The sequence below is a fragment of the Pipistrellus hanaki genome (assembly GCF_964339955.1).
Source record: "Pipistrellus hanaki genome assembly, chromosome: 12".
NCBI classification, from domain to species: domain Eukaryota; kingdom Metazoa; phylum Chordata; class Mammalia; order Chiroptera; family Vespertilionidae; genus Pipistrellus; species Pipistrellus hanaki.
The window spans coordinates 15,902,682-15,919,715 of NC_140514.1; the positions used below are offsets into that span (position 1 = coordinate 15,902,682).

The 17,034-nt window shown below is 52.0% G+C and overlaps 1 protein-coding gene across 1 annotated transcript in view; it reads left to right on the forward strand.

The window, feature by feature from the left end:
• Positions 1 to 4,956: 4,956 nt before the first annotated feature.
• Positions 4,957 to 17,034, forward strand: part of DNMT3A (DNA methyltransferase 3 alpha) — a 107,481-nt gene continuing 95,403 nt past the window's right edge. Inside the window, 1 exon segment of the mRNA XM_084901426.1 lies at positions 4,957 to 5,106. The gene's annotated coding sequence lies outside the window, so the exon portion shown is untranslated.

Consider the following 17,034-nt stretch of genomic DNA (forward strand, 5'->3'; position numbering starts at 1 on the left):
GACCTGTCCCGCTGCTGAGGATCGTCCTGACCCTGAGACAGGGTGGCAGGGACACTCCCCCGTGAGACACTATGAGGTCACTATGCTTCACTTCAGACTTCGGCGCTAGGCTTAGGGGCATCCAGCCCACTCTCCCTGCCTAAGCCACCCGGCAGAGCATCCTCGCCGTCACGATGCTTCTGTCTCATCACCAGCCCCGGGGTGGACAGTCCCCGCCACACCCCGCGTTCACCCGCCAGAGGGAGGTCCGCCGGGAGCCCTGTCATCGGGGACGGGCCTGAACGAACCTGGCAGGAGGCCCCCTCCTGGCTGCGAGGCCCCTGCAGACTTAGAGGACGCAGAGTGTCCCGTCGGCCACCCTCACGCGGTCCCGCGGGGAAAGGCTGCCATGCCCTCCAGAGCCTGCAGCCCAAGGCAGGAGCGATTTTATTCACAAAGCCGTGCGTGTGCGTCAGCGAACAGCGGGCGGAAAAGGGCTGGGGAGCCGGGAGGAAGAAGATTCACAGGTGAGTGAAGTGACACCGATAGGAGGTAACAGCAAACATAGGGCCTCTTACTCCCGGCCTCCCTCAGTGCTCACACAGCCTGCCCAGGGCCGCCTCCAGACAGCGATCCAGAGGGTCTGTTCCTGTTTCCCACGCGCCGAAGGCTTTCAGATATGCTGGTCAGCAGCTTTGGCGTCTTCGTTTTTTAGAATCACACACTAAACACTATTTTTTTTTTTTAAAGATATATTTTTTTTGTTGTTGTTTTTTTTTACAGAGAGAAAGGGAGAGGGATAGAGAGCTAGAAACATCGATGTCAACCCCTACCGGGGATGTGCCCTTGACCAGAATCGAACCTGGGACCCTTCAGTCCGCAGGCCGACGCTCTATCCACTGAGCCAAACCGGTTTCAGCTAAACACTATTTTTGAAGCAAAGCCTTCCTCCTGAGATAAACTCTCCCCTCATTGGCTCTTGCTTTTGTTTTTTTTTTGTTTTGTTTTGTTTTTAAATATATTTTATTGATTTTTTACAGAGAGGAAGAGAGAGGGATAGAGAGTTAGAAACATCGTTGAGAGAAACATCGATCAGCTGCCTCTTGCACACCCCCTACTGGAGATGTGCCCGCAACCGAGGTATATGCCCTTGACCAGAATCGAACCTGGAACCTTTCAGTCCTCAGGCCGACGCTCTATCCACTGAGCCAAACCAGTTTTGGCTGGCTCTTGCTTTTGGAGCTGCACAGGCCCTCGGAGCCAGCGCCTCCCACCCCCAACCCCAGGTCTCTCTCTGTCTGGAGGCTGGGGTGTTTTTCATTAAACCCCTCCAGCAGAAGCTGAGCAAACAGCTCTCACACGTTGATTTCCTAAAGGGTCAATCTCATTTTGAAGCAACCTGTCCTAACAACACCAAGTCCCCTAAAACGCATACAAAGGAAATGAGTCCGTGTGTTTGTAGATTTACCTTTAAAATGAGAAGGGCAAGGCAAGATGCAGAGGGCCCGCAGAGCTGCTGGGAGGGAGGGGATCTATCCTGCCCCCCCCCCCCTCTCCCTGCAACAGGGGTCAGAGAAATGGCAGCATTAGCCAGTGTCCTGGCCACAGGGTGATAAGATGGGGCCCAGGAAGGGGGGGAGCTAATGAGAAAGCCTCTCCCTCACCTGCTGCCTCCTCTCGCCACTGCAGGTGCCAGGCCAGGAAGGGTGTCTGGCCCGGACCCTGTGTGCCCAGAGGCAGAGAAGGGCGGTGCTCAGCCTCCCACAGGCTGAGACCTCACGGGGTAGCGGCTAGCGGGCACCCTGCGCAGACACTGGTCTTTCCCCTGGCCCAGTTTCCTTTGCCAACATTGCCCCCTGGAACTGAGGAGGCAGACACTCTGCTTGCTGTTTGGGTCTAAATTGGTATGTATTGCCTTTGATCCGGGAAGCGTTTCAAAAATAATTTCAGGGGTTGTGAGATTTCAGAAGATCTCATAAAGATCCGCATGTATGGCTTCTCTGGAGACGTTAGGATATCTGGCTAACCTGGCCCCACAGTTTCCCATGGCAACACATCGGCTAAAGGCCCTCTGAAGCTCTCGCCTCGTCTCTCACGGCCCAGGCCCGAGCATTCTGGAGCATCCGCTGGGGGCCGTCCGCTGGGGCGGGGAACTATTGGGCTCTTTCCTGCTCCCGGGGGTGTCCTTGCATCCTGGGGAGCCCCAGCCAGAGAACCCCGCAGCTGGCTGTTCTCAAACCGCCCGCGGAGGGCCTCCCTCTGACTCTAAGGAAAACAAACCCTTAAAAAAAATTTTTTTTTATTGTTTTCAGAGAGGAAGGGAGAGGGTCAGAGTGATAGAAACATCAATGATGAGAGAGAATCTTTGATCAGCTGCCTCCCGCACGCCCCTTACTGGGGAACAAGCCTGCAACCTGGACAGGTGCCTTTGCTGGAATTAAACCCAGGACCCTTCAGTCTGCAGGCCGACACGCTATCCACTGAGCCAACCCGGCCAGGACAAACCCTTTTACTGAGAACTGACACGACTGGATTTGGGAGCACAGACTTGGGGAGAAGCATCCACACCCACCTTGTCCACCCCCTTTACCGTGCTGCTTCTGTGCAGAGCCAGAGGGGCCTCAGTGCCGAGTCCAAGACAGTCCCCTTGGCCTAGTCAGCTGCTCCCAGCACCTGCTTTCTGCCTCCATCACTCAGCGCAGGGGAACTCCAGCGGCAAAAGCCCGTAGCCCCGTCTGTAAGCAGAGGGGCCTATTTTTGCTCAGCAGCGGTCAATGCACAATTTGCCTAGGCAAATGCAAACGGCGCCGTTCCTAGGGTGTGATCTCGGGCCACGTCATGGTGACGGCCGTGGTCATGACCGTCCAGGAAACACCCTGGGCTGGGGCAGGAGGGCAGAGGTGGTGTGAGGAGACCACACAGGGGAGGGAGGGTTCGAGGGACCCTTCGGCGCTGTCACAGTCATGAAGTGAACATCCACGGAGCCCGGACACGCCCCTGCCTTAGCATGTTTATGTTCCGTGTCACCTTTCACTTAACCCAGAGGACCCTGAGCTTTGGGACTTTTTAACACGTTCTACCAGCTGCCTGAGGGCAGGGCTGGCCACATATGTCTTTAGGCCTCCTTACAACATGTAGTATAATGTTTCCCAACATTCCTGGTGACACAAATGAGTGCTTATGGACGAAAACCTCTGAAATTCCAGGGTCCCCCCCCACCGTTTCTCGGGACAAAGAGGCTGTTGGCCCCAGACTGGAGAGGGTTGTGCACCGTCTACCTTTAGGCTGAGGGAGGTTTCTCTCCAGACCAAGAATCTGCTCCATTCATTCGCTGAACAAGTCTTTGGAGAGCACCGCCCATGTGTCAGACAGATGCTAGACCAGTGGTCTACAGAGCCAATTATCAACAGTTACAACAATTGAAATCTCTTTTGAGAGCCACATTTTTTTAAACTTAAACTATATAGGTAGGTACGTTGTTATTAACTTGATTAGGGTGTGTGGTATTTTGTGGAAGAGCCGCACTCAAGGGGCCAAAGAGCCGCCTGTGGCTCTCGAGCCGCAGTTTGCCGACCACTGTGCTAGACCCTGAGGATACTGCAAAGAAGAACCAGGTGCCTGCCTTCAGGGATGTGACATCTCAGTGCAGGAGACACACGATAAAATGATTGTGTAACAGCCGGGGGGAGGAGGGAGTCTGGGGAAGGTTTAGAGAGTGAATCATGGGGATGAGGGCCTGGGTGAGCTCTTCACTGGAAACTTTTTAGGCGAACAAAGGAAAAACACACAATTATCTGCAGCAGGAAGTCTCTCTGGTGGCTTTTTTTTTTTTTTTTTTTTTTTTTGTCTTAGCAGTTTGTGACCCTCTAGGTCATGTCACTGGGCTGGGGGCCACCCAGGCCAGACTCCCCCAGCAGCTAATCCAGCCTCCAACTAGCACCTTTCTTTCCTTCTCCTTCTTCCCTCTGCAGTCCACCGGTGTCCCGGACTCCAGGCCTTGGTTCCCAGACTGGTGCGCTTTTGTTTGCTTGTTTTTGGTTTTGCCCGCCCTTCTCTGGCCATTTCCTTTAGGGACGAAGTTTATCAACCCTCCACCACATCCACACCAGCTCTAAACAATCTATCTGACCAAGGATTCTTTATTTTCCTGGTGTGTTCACTTGTGAGGCGTCTTACAAAATTATTTTTAAAGAATGGAAACTCAGCCGAAACCGGTTTTGCTCAGTGGATAGAGCCATTGGCCTGTAGACTGAAAGGTCCTGGGTTCAAAAACGGTTGCAGGCACATCCCCAGTGGGTGTGTGTGTGTGTGTGTGTGTGTGTGCAAGAGGCAGCTGATCAATGTTTCTAACTCTCTATCCCTCTCTCTTCCTCTCTGTAAAAAAATCAATAAAATATATATTTTTTAAAATGGAAACTCAGCCGAAACCGGTTTGGCTGAGTGGATAGAGCGTTGGCCTGCGGACTGAAAGGTCCCAGAGTTCGATTCCTGTCAAAGGCATGAACCATGGTTGCGGGCACATCCCCAGTAAGGGTGTGTGTGTGTGTGTGTGTGTGTGTGTGTGTGCGCGCGCGCGCGCGCGCGCGCGCGCAGGAGGCAGCTAATCGATGTTTCTCTCTCATGGATGTTTCTAACTCTCTACCCCTCTCCCTTCCTCTCTGTAAAAAATCAATAAAGTATATATATTTTTAAATGGAAACTCAATTTTAATTGTAAATTTTAAAAAATAACAGCACCACCACCCCCTGCCCCCACGCCTTCACCCGCTACACAAGCTCACTCTCCAGGAACTCAACCACCCCACTGGGAGCCTTCCCCAAGACCTGCTCTGCATGCGGGGGGTGGAGCCAGACAGAGCCCAACCAATCAGGAGACAGCATTCCTCAAGCCACGCCCCCGCGGGTGACAGACGGCACGCCCCGCCCCCAGCCCGGCGCCACCCGGAGGTGCGGAGCGCGGGCGCCGCCGCCGGGAGCGTCCCCGCGGGCGGAGCGGCTCACCCCGGAGGCGCTGGGGCCGGGGATGCGGCCGCCGCCCGCAGCTCAGACCGCGCAGGGGCCGCCGCGGGGTCGCGCAGGGCGGAGCCGCCGAGGAGCTGCCGAAGGCGATTTCAACCTGTTGACTCAAGTGAGTTTCCCCTACAACTTTCCCCCCTTTTCTGTCCTCGGTGATCCCTGTTCGCGGTGGTCGGCAAACTGCGGCTCTTTGGCCCCTGGAGGGTGGCTCTTCCACAGAATACCACGGCCTGGGCGCGTCTATGTTGAAGAAGTGGCCTTAGAAGTAAGTTTAAGTTTTAAAAATGTGGCTCTCCAAAGAAATGTCCATCGCTGTACAGCTGATAATTTGGCTCTGTGGACGAATGAGTTTGCCGACCCCTGGGCCAGAAGGATGGGTTTGATGAGGAAACCAGTGGCTCAAACCATGTCTTTGGGGCCCACGGAGCAGGTGGATGGAGAGAGGGGTGGCTCCCTTCCCTGGTCCCCAGGCATTGGGACTGGGGTGCAGGGGCTGCCCCGCCTCCACCTACTGGCCCGGAGGTGCCTGGAGGAGACCGCCAAGGTCTGCCTGGTGGCCAGCAGCCCTGCCCTTCCTCGCTGGCCAGGGCACGGACCTGAGATAAGCATGCATTTCATGGTCCCCATTCCTACTCGGAAAGCAGGTCTGGGGAGCATCCCCTCTGGAGACGCTGCAGACCTACTGGGCTCCAGGAGGGAGGGTTATTCTGTGCCACTTGGTGGCCCCGGCCCAGGCCCAGCACACGCCTGCCCTCCCCCCTCAGCATTGGGGTTTCGGGAGGAAGAATGGGGTTTCAGTCAGGCTTGGTGGCAGGGGAGGTGCTCTCAGCACTCCCAAGTGGGGATTGTGGGGGAGAGACATTTTTTATGTGATTGAGCACCTACTATGTGCTCATGTTAAATTCCTGACCAGGAAGCACCGCCCTCACAAAGGCCCAGGAATAGGGCTTTAAAAATATGTGTATAGCTGAGGCCGGTTTGGCTCAATGGATAGAGCGTTGGCTTGGGGTTGAAAGGTCCCGGGTTTGATTCCGGTCAAGGGCATGTACCTTGGTTGTGGGCATATCCCCAGTAGGGGATGTGCAAGAGGCAGCTGATCGATGACTCTCTCTCATCGATGTTTCTAACTATCTCTCCCTTCCTCTCTGTACAAAATTTTAAAAAAATATTTTAAAATAAATTAATAAAAATATATGTATATCTCACGTGGATGTCACGTTAACTTTAGACAGAGGAGACTATCCCTTTAGGTTCGTTTTCTACCCCTTGGCCCTGTTTCTCTTGTCTGTGTCCAAAAAAACAAACAAAACAAAACCGGAAGTCATAGGTACAGAACAGAAAGGCCGAGGTTGGACACCAAAATCACTGAGAAGGGACAAGAGGTGCTGGTCTGATTAGCCCCAGAGGAACTGTGAGAACTGGAAATACGGGTCCAGGCCTCTCGCTGGTGGGTGAGGAAAAAAGCTGGAGATTTCTGAAAAACTAGCCCTGGAAGCTCCGAGATCATGTGCCCCGTGGAGGCGGGGAATGGACGGGGCCACTCCATGGGCCCTGGGCCCTGGGCCCGGCTGGTTACCGGGACGGGAAGGTCTGGGGCAGCCACCAGTTCAGACCATCTGCTGAGTCATGGCTCCAGCGGCCGGGGGAGCCACGTGGTCCCAGACCGCCATGGTGGTGAGAGAGAGAGGACCTGCTTCTCAGGCGCCCTCATTGGCCCTGGCAGAGCCAGCAGCCGCCCAGACACTGAGGACACGCTCGTCCTGCCACTCCCCGAGCGAGAGGCCCCAAACCCTGGGACCCCCTGAGTGTCGAAATAAAGTAGCCTGGGCTGGAGGTAAACTGAGGCATATCCTTTCCCTCTCTGTATAGCTGAGCACCTGGCCTCTATTTCCCCTCCTAGCTCCAATTTACCCCTAGCTCCCTTGTCCCCAGCCCAGTATTGGTAAGAAAAAATTCTCCCACTGCCCACTCCTCCCGCCCCACCCGACCTGTTCCTAGCCTGTCTGTCTTTCTCTCTCCACTGCTCTCCTGCCCTGTTCATGGCCCCAATATCCCCAGGGCTACAGGTCACATTCAGCTCCCGGGAACTCATTAGTCCTATATAATAAAAGGCTACTATGCAAATTGTCCCTTCGGGAGTTCGACCAACGGGGAGTTCGACCGCTCACTATGATGTGTGCTGACCACCAGGGGTGGCAAGGCACGAAGGAAGGCCCCAGATGGCGGCCAACAGCTGGGGGAAGGAAGGCCCTGGCAGGCAGCTGGAAGGCCCCGATCGGCCCTGATGGCCAACCAGGCCTAGGGACCCTACCTGTGCAAGAATTTCGTGCACCGGGCCTCTAGTTGTGGAATAAAAGGCTTGGTCTCTACATAAAGGGGGTAGGTGGGTTTCTAAATGCTCTTGGATGCTGGGAACCTGGGGTACTATGGAGGGAGGAGACTGCAAAGACAGGGCTCGGGTGAGGTCTGCCCAGGGGCAGGGCTGTGAGCCCAGAGTCTCACACATCGAGAGCACGCCTGGGCCCGCTGCTCAGCCATCTCAACCCTGGTGCCTCTGGGAAGCTCCGTGTGGGCACCGAGTGGAGCTGGGAGTCCAGGTCTGGTCTGACCTGGTCTGACTCGGCCCCTGACCTGCCAAGAGACCTTAAAATGGGCACAATAGTTGCTGGCCTTTGTGCCTTCGAGGTTTGTGATTAGGCCCTCCTGAGAGCTCAACCTGGAAGCCCTTTGGAGCATTATGTCCTACTAAGGCCGTGGTTCCCAACCTTCCTGATGCCTCGACCCTTCCATACAGCTCCTCCTGTGGTGGTGACCCCCAGCCATAACATTACTTTCATTGCTACTCCATAACTGTAATCTTGCTACTGTTAATGAATTGTGATGTAAATATCTGTGTTTTCCGATGGTCTTTGGCGACCCTCAGGTTGAGACTGCTAGCAGGGTCGCGTAAGACCATTGGAAAACACAGATATTTACATTATGATTCATTAACAGTAGCAAAATTACAGTTATGGAGTAGCAACGAAGATAATGTTATGGCTGGGGGTCACCACCACATGAGGAGCTGTATGAAAGGGTTGCAGCATTAGAAAGGTTGAGAACCACTGTACTAAGGGAATTTTTCTCCCTCTCCTCTCCTCTTATGAGACCTGGGATAGAGAGAAGTGAGAGGCAGTTACTAAAGGTACTGTGAGCTGACGTGTGAGCAATCCGTACTACATGTCAGGCTCTGCTCCCCAGGCACTCAGCATTGTTTCACTCAGTTCTCCCAACAGCTGCATGGAGCAGGCAGGATCACCACTCTCCATGCCGGTACTCCCGAGCTTACAGCCCCTGGTGAGGGGCCAGGCCGGCACTCAGATCCGTATCTGCCTGGAACAAACATGCTGCCCTGCACCCCACACCATCCAGGGACTAACGTTTCCAAGGGAAATGCCTCAGTTGGAAGTCTTCATCCAGCTCACTGTTTGAGCAACTTTTACTTAACTTCTCTGGTCCTCTGTCTCTTCTTTTTCAAGAGGTTTTGCTTTCCCAGCCCCCTGCCAGATCCTTGGTCATTTCTATCTGCCTGGCCCTGGTCTTATGTTGGTTTGGGGGGGGGGGGGGCGCGGGAGTGCAAAAGGGCCCTCGCTGGTTTGACTCTGGCTGCGGACTGAAGGGTCCCGGGGCACATGACTGGGTTACAGGGTTCATTCCCAGTAGGGGGCATGCAGGAAGAAGCTGCTCAATGATTCTCTCTCATAATTGATCTTTCTATCTCTCTCTCCCTCTCCCTTCCTCTCTAAAATCAATGAAAAATAGATTTTTTTTTTTTTTTTTTTTAAGTACAAAAGGGAGTCAGGCCTGGAGTGGGCCTCAGGATTTTCTCGGCCTTTAAGCATCCCTGCATGTGGTCTGAGGGTGGCAGGGAGCCTGTTACCAAGCCCATGTTGCATAAAGCTGAGGTCAAATGCGGTCAAATGACTCCTCTGGGTCAAAGAGCAAGTTAGAGGCAGAGCTGGGGTTGGAATCCGGATCTCACGACCCTTAGACCAGGCTGCTCTCAGATCCCTGGGCTCAGGCCTCACGGTAGAACAGTTGGGGAAAGAACGGGCAAAGGGGCGCATCCATAGGACTGTGGCTCTTTCGGAAAGTCCTACGGGAGAGTCCGTTTTCTTGCCTTTGCCAACACGCAGAGGCTGCTGCCCACATTCCTTGGCTCGTGGCCCCTTCCTCCCTATTCAAAGCCAATGACAGTGGGTCGAGTCCTTCTCACATTGCATGACTCTTGCACTGACTGTTCTGTCTCCCTCCTCCAGTTCTAAAGACCCTTGTGATTACATTGGACTCACCCCAGGGAGCCTGTCCATCTTTAGGTCGGCTGATGAATGACCTTAATTCCATCTGCAACCTTTATTCCCCTTGCCGTGTGACCTAACACATTCACACGTTCAAGGATTAGGATGTGGACATCGTTGGGGGCCATTATTCTGCCTGCCACATGCCCCTTGTCCCAAATGGGTCTTTTAAAAACAGTGACATCTCCTGCGCATCCGACATGTGGGTTGAGCTATATATATACATCTGCCACTCTGTCCCAAAAGTCTGAGTTCAGCCTCAGCCTTATCCTTGGAGGGTTTCCCTTTCACTCCGTTTCCCGCCTCCCTGGTGCCCACCTTCTCAGCACCTCTCTGTGTCCCTTTCCCAAGTGGACCCATCACCTCTGAGCCAGGCAGCCCCACGCTGGAGTGGGGACAGGGAAACGGCTCAGGTTGCTGGCCAAGCTCACCAGGGGAAGGGGGATTGCTCTCCAGAGGGGACCGGGAGCTGGTTGCTGCTGGTCCTGGCGTGTGGGGAGGGCCAGGGAATGGATTCCTGTCCTCCCAAGTCCTGAAAAGCCTCCTGTGCCTTGACGACAAGTGTTAGTGGGTGACATGGAGGTGGTGAGCCAGGCACTGCTTGCTCAGGTGGCTTTGCTCTGCTGGGGGTGAGCGGTGAGTGGAGGGAGCAGGCCCAGGCAGATGCCTGAGCTGGGATCTCCGTGAACTGTGGGGTGCAGGCCCTGAGTTTGCCCATGTCTCCCTGAAGTGCTGGGCAGCTAAGATTTGGGCACCACCACTGTTTCCCTCTGCTCCGTCTTCTGCCTCTTGCACCCTCTTGACAAGTTTTCACTCCCAGACCGCCCTGTCTTTGCACCGTGCGGTAGGCAGCTTCTGAGAGGGCTTCAGAACCTTAGGTAATCATCCTCTCCCCTCGCATGCAGGCTGGCCCTAGTGACTTTTCACAAAGAGACTAAGGCGAAGGCTTTTCAGGTTTGGTTATAAGTCTGCGTCTCCCACCTTTCCCTGACACTCTTTTGCCACCTCCTGCTTGCTCCTCCCTCGGAGGAAGCTGTGAGCTGCCGTATGGAGAGGCCCCCATGCCGAGGGACTGAGGGCAGCGTCCGGCCAACAGCCAGCATTGAACGGAAGCCCTGGTCCAACATCCCGTGAGGAACTGAGCCCTGTCCACAGCCACCGTGTGAGTGAGCTTGGAAATGGCCCTCCCCCCTCAGACCTTGACACGACTGCAGCCAGACACCTGGCCTGCAGCCTGTGCAAGGCCCTGAGCCAGAGAACCTTCCTAGGCCACCCACAGGTTCCTGACACGGATTCCTCAACCTCCTTCTCTCTGCTCTGCCATCACCTCTGCCCACCCCAAACTGTGGTCCACCCCCGCATCTCTGGTCTCTGAGAGAGAGAGAGAGAGAGAGAGAGAGAGAGAGAGCGCATCATTCATGGTTTAGAGAAGCAGTCAGAACCCTGTCTGTGGTGACATCTTTCCAGTCATTTCCCCCATTCCACCAGCTCATTTGTGTGCAGTTCCTCTTCTCCTCCAGCCCCTGAATATATATTTTATCTGGGTGTTACTATAACAACCTAAATCAGCGAATGTTTCTCCTCGTCATTCCTGTTTTCAGTCAGCAATAGATGTTCCCTTTGGAAGGCAGCTCATCGCTTCCCTAAACACTCTGCTGGAGCTCAGCACAAACCTGCTCACCGCTGAGCTGCCTCGCTCTGCTTCAGACTCACCTTCTTTAAACGCGACTCTCAAAATGTCAGACCATCGGCGACTCTCAAGTCTCCATATTTGCCATTGGACCTGGGGGTGTTTCCCACCAGTAGCCCCACATGACTATAGCAAACAGACCAGGGTTTGAATGCCAGTTTTATTCTTTGCTGCCTGTGTACCCTGGCGCCAGTTGGTTCACACCCGGTCCCTGACCTCAGGTTCCTAACTGAGGTTAAAAACTGGAAACAGACCTAACCAGCTTGGCTCCGTGGATAGAGCGTCAGCCTGCAGACTCAAGGGTCCCAGGTTCGATTCTGGTCAAGGGCATGTACCTTGGTTGCGGGCACATCCCCAGTAGGAGGTGTGCAGGAGGCAGCTGATTGATGTTTCTCTCTCATTGATGTTTCTAGCTCTCTATCCCTCTCCCTTTCTCTCTCTATATATTAAAAAGAAATCAATAAAATATATATTAAAAAACAACAACAACAACTGGAAACACTCCAGATGTCCTTCAACAGGTGAGGATCACTTAAATTGTTCTGACTTTGACCACAAGCCCACCCTGCACCAGGTTCTACAGCCAGTGGGACAGCATGGATCACATGTCCAGCTGGGTGTAGGAGGTGGCATTGGGTCTATCCAGCCAGCACCCCAAGGAATGCGGTGTGCATCCATGCGTGCCTTCTTTCCCAGGTAGGCATTTTCAAAATGCCTTGCTACCTGATAGAGGTGCTGGTTGCACACATTGCAGATGTGCTAAAGGCCACTGAATTGTACATTTTGAAACGGTCTTTTCACCTCAGTGCATTTCACCTCAATGAAGAAGATATTTTTAAATGTTCCTGCTAAAATAAAGAACCCACGTCATCTACAACTAAAAATGCAGTCACTCTTCTTCCCAAAGGAAGATGATCCAAGTCATGACAAGTTCTAAACTCGGGATGTCTGAGTGATGTGCATGTCTCTCAGAGTGGCTTCTTACTATCCACACTAATGGATAGTAATGGTGGCTGGATTGTAAATCTAATCAGTCCCCAAAATACCAGATCTATGATAGCGGAGAAAAATTAGATTATCCACATTGAAGACTGAGTTTGGAAGAGGGGAGAGGAGAAAGAGCACTCAGGGGTCACCAGTCCACGGCCCACCCCACGTGCCGCTGGCCTGGGAGCCAGGTCCTGGGCTGGCTTCGGGAGAATCTCTAATAATTCGCTGTCCTCTGTGGCTGTGCCTGACGGCCTGCAGGGAAGAAGTTCTCTTTGGGGAAGGCCAGCCCCATGTTGATATGGTCATGGCTTCCTGGGAATTCCTTCAGAGGCTGAGTAATCCCTGGCTCTGGGGATGGCGACTCCCGGACCCAGGAGTTCTTAAAACCTCAGCCAGCCGCCCGTCAGCTCACTTCCTGAGAACTCCGTGGGCCAGTAACTACCTCGCTTCACCAAGACCCAAAGCTGCTGGGTGTATGCTCTGTGTGCCCACCACAGAAGTTGTGAGCATTAAGGCCAAGTGGATATGAAAGTGCTTTGTAACCCATGAAATGTAACGATCCTCATTCACAGAGAAAATCAGAAAGACACAAAACTTATTCTGTATAGTTTTCTGTGGGCCAGAACATAGTTCTTTTATTCAATTCCTTTTTTTTTCTTCTTTTTTTTCTTTTTTTACCCTCTTGTTGGATTTCCCACAGCAACTGCCATAAACTAACCCCATTTCTAGATGCTGGTTCAACCCCTATCCCCAGGAGATACCCCAGCCTCTGCCTCTCACTCCAGCCTGAGCCTCACCCTGTATATTAACAGATGTGGAAATAAATATTGATGTAAAAAGTATGTACATATATATATATATACACGTGTGTGTGTGTGTATATATATACATATACACACACGTCTATATGTATGAACATACAAAGTGTTCTAAAAATGTTTACACACTATAACAGCTGATAGCTCAATTTTGAAGATTAAATTATTTAAATAAACAATGCCTTTATAATTATGCAAAGTGTGTGTACTATTATACATTTTGGGGAGACATCCTATATATTCCCCTTTTCTGTCTACTGAGACCACCGACCAGGAATGAAACCTCAGTAGCAATGAATACACCCTGTTCCCAAATCTTGGTTTCTAAATGCCATTATTTACTAAAAGGAACTGGAGCTTCTTTGGGAAAACAGCAGATTCCAGTGTTGGGTCAAGCAAGGAACTAGAGTCCAGAATATGTCACATTTCAAAGGAAGTGCTCAAAGAATGGTGGGATTCAGAAGGGACTCCTACTAGCAAAATATGGGAACATTTGATCACTAAAATAAATAATGATACCAGCAGGATATAACCCACTGAATAAAACAGGAATCTATGAGTCCACATAGATTAATTAAATAAATACGGTGAATCCTTATTTATTTGCAACTTTATTGAGGAATTGGGTTATTTACTTAATCTCAAAGTAGCTCCCCATAAAATAGTTGCTAACTAAAAAGGAAAAGAGAAGGACTTGACCATGGAAATGCCTGGCATACATCCCTTTGCTCAAAGGATCGAGGTTAACATCATGAGTATTGGGTCAAATGGACACGGTGCACCGCCTCACAGGATGCAGCGAGAACAGCACAGCATCCTTTCCGAGATGTTCCAGCCAAAGATGCGTCACCTGAAGTTGATCTTGAGGAGACATCAGACAAATCCTGTCCATGTGGGCCTCTATAACAAAGTACCAGACCGGGTGGTTTATAAGCAACATATATTCATTTCTCACAGTTTGGGGCTGGAAAGTTCAAAATCATGTTTGGTAAGGGCGTCTTGGTTCAGAGGTAGTCCTCTTTCCTCTGTGTCCCCACATGCTCTCTGCTCTTTTTCATACGGGCACTCATCCTAATCCCAAAGGGTCTGCATTTTGAAAGTGCACACACAGGGAAAGAGTGTACACATGGATGCTGGGTGCCGTCAGGGGGAATGTCATGTATGGGTCCGGCACCCTTTGTTTTGGGGATCAAACCTGCCCCTACTCACGTCAGTCCCAGGGCCACCTCCTGCACCCAGGTATGGGGTTGGGCCTGTGATCCACGCTATCCCATTGGCTGTCAAACCTGGCTCAGGGTGGGTCTGTGATCAAAGCCAGAACAGTTGAAGTCATCCTCAGGGCCTTTCTGCTGGGCATGGCCCCTTGAGTGAGGATGACATTGAAAGACAAAACAGGACAGTTATGTGTCTCGGGCCTTGAGGCTCAGGGTTGGGGGTGGGGGGTGGGGGCAGTGGTGTTGTTAAGGACACAGAGCTCCATGTCCTGGAAGCATTAGAGGGTTTCCTGAGAAAAGGGAAATGGTGTTTTTCCACTGGCATTCTAAACTAGGAGACTGTAAGCCTTAAATTGCGGGCTGCCATCCTGTAGTTTTTTTGAAGTAGGAGGGAAAACAGAGGAGGGCGACGGAGAGCAAGTTCCGGATCGATTCATTCCTGAACCCCCAGCCCTATTGTCTAAACTCTAAACTACTGGATCCCTCTGTTTGTTTAAGCTAGTTTAGACTGGGATTCTGTCACTTGCAACTGAGTCTTCACTAAAAGAACCACTGCACCTGAAACATAAGAAAGTATCCCCATTTGGTAGAGATGGAGAACCTACATGGACAGTGGTCCAGATGTAGCTCTCCCAGTGGGTGAGACATGCAGTGCCTAAGATGGTGGGTGGTGAGTCACCGCAGGGTTGAAGTCCCTGAGCAGGGTGGTAGGTGAGCCAGGCCTGGAAGTCAGAGAGGAGGGGTGGCAGAGGCAAGTGGAGTGGTTCAGAAGCTGACTGATGGAGAGGACATGAGGTCTAGCAGGGTGTTGAGGCCAAAGGGCATATCAGTCAGAAGTGTGGGGACTGAGTCTTCTGCTAGAGTCTCTGGGTGGAGGCTGTCATCCTATCTACGTAATAAAAAGGGAATATGCTAATTGACCATCACACCCTCAAAGATGGCGGCACCCACAGCCACAAGATGGTGGCACCCAGTCCCCTCAGCCCACCGACACTACAGGTGCATGGAATGGCCGGGCCCGCCCCCAGGTCCACCTCCAGAGTCCCCCAGTCCTCTCAGCCCCCCTAGCTGCCCTGGGCCGGCCTGCGGCTCAGGTAACCAGGGCCGGCCAAGGCTTGAGCTGCCAGCAGTGGCAGCAGCAGAGGTGTGATGGGGAGTTGCCTTCCCCTGATTGCCAAGTTGCCTCCTGCCCTTGAAGGCTCCTGGACTGTGAGAGGGGGCAGGCTGGGCTGAGGGACAGTCCCCTCCGGTGCATGAATTTTCATGCATCAGGCCTCTAGTAGGAACATGTTGTTGGGGGAGGAGTTGGAAGGACCCCTGTGCTAGTCATGAGTGCTGGTTACTACGTATGTCTGGTTTTCCCCACTTTGAGGGCCGTTGTAGCATTTACTTCCTGAATCCTTGTAGTTGAATGGAGCTGTCTGACTGGTTCCAGCCAGTGAGTGGCAAATTGCTGTTGTCAATGTGATACCCTACTTGAGGTGGTGGCTCTTCTGTCAGCTAGAGTCCCAGAAAATTCGATGAGCTCAACCCCTCTGCAGACTGCCACAGATAGGTAACAGGAGCAAGAAAATAAACTTCATGTTTTTAACAATATATTTAATACATTTATTTTACAATTGTACTATGCTTTATTTTACAATATTATGGTAAAACATATATAATATAAAATATACCGTTTTAACCATTCTTAAGTGTTTAGAGGCATTAAATACATTCACATGTGGTGAGCCATCACCACTCGTCATCTCCAGAACTTTTTCATCTTCCCAAACTAAAACTCTGTACCCACTGAACACTAACTCCCTACTACTCCCTCCCCCGTCCTTGGTAGCCACTGTTTTCTCCTTTGTCTCTATGAACTTGACTTCTTTAGATACCACATTCAATATTTGTCCTTTTGTGTCTGACTTCACTTAGCATGTTTTCAAACCTCATCCATTTTGTAGGATGTGTCGGAGTTTTCTTCCTTTTTAAGGCTGAATGACATTCCAGGGTTGTGTATACGGCACACTGTATGGATCCTTCTTAGCAGTCGAGGAGCATTTGGGTTGTCTTTACCCTTTGGCTGTTGTGAATAGTGTTGTTATGAATACCGGTGCACAAGTGTCTATCCAAGTCTCTGATTTCAGTTCTCCCACCTGGAAGTGGAATTGCTGGGTCACATGGTAATTACATGGTTACTTTTCTATGAGGGACTCCCATACTGTTTTCCACAGAACCTTTGTAGGTTTTTGTCACCAAGACCTAGGGTTGTGTGTCACCATTGGATAACCTTAGCCTGTCCTGCCCCTATCCCAGATGGTCTAGAATCCTGGTTGATTCTGGTCAGGCTGCAGTGGGGCAGACACAAATAAGGGAGGTATAGAGGAGCCCAAAGACTAAACCAGCCTAGGCTGGACCCAGTGTGATGTGTGGTGAGGAAGGCCCACGAGGGGTAGCCAGCACTGATATGCCTTTTCTCAGGACCGCCTGGAGGGTCCTTCTCATGCCAGCCTCATCAGGGCCAGGCTCTGGAGCCAGCCCTGTAGCCACATGGTTACTTCTTACACAGATGCCTTAACATGGCCAGTTTGGACTGCTTGACTCCAGCAACACAGATATCCGTGGTCACTCGCATCCTGGGCCCCCGTGATTTCATCACTAATAGTTCTGCCGAACAGAAACTTGCATCACCCATTTCGAATCCTGGCTCTACCACTTCCAAGTGGTGTGGCTCTGACTAAGCCTTCGTTTCTTTATCTTGTAGAGCGAGGATAATACAAACTACCTGGGAGGGATGGGAAGGCCTACTGGGGAAATGCCGCCTCAGGTGCCTGTCACAGAGGAGAGACTCGCTGCACAGCCGCTGCTGTTTGGAGGCAGTGTTACATAAGCCCTGGGGGAAGGGAGAGGAACAGCAGCCATCTTTCTAAACATGATCGTCCCCGTAGCCAGGCTTTACAGTGTTTGTGGATGCCCATCTTGACATCAACAACAAGGTGGCAAGGG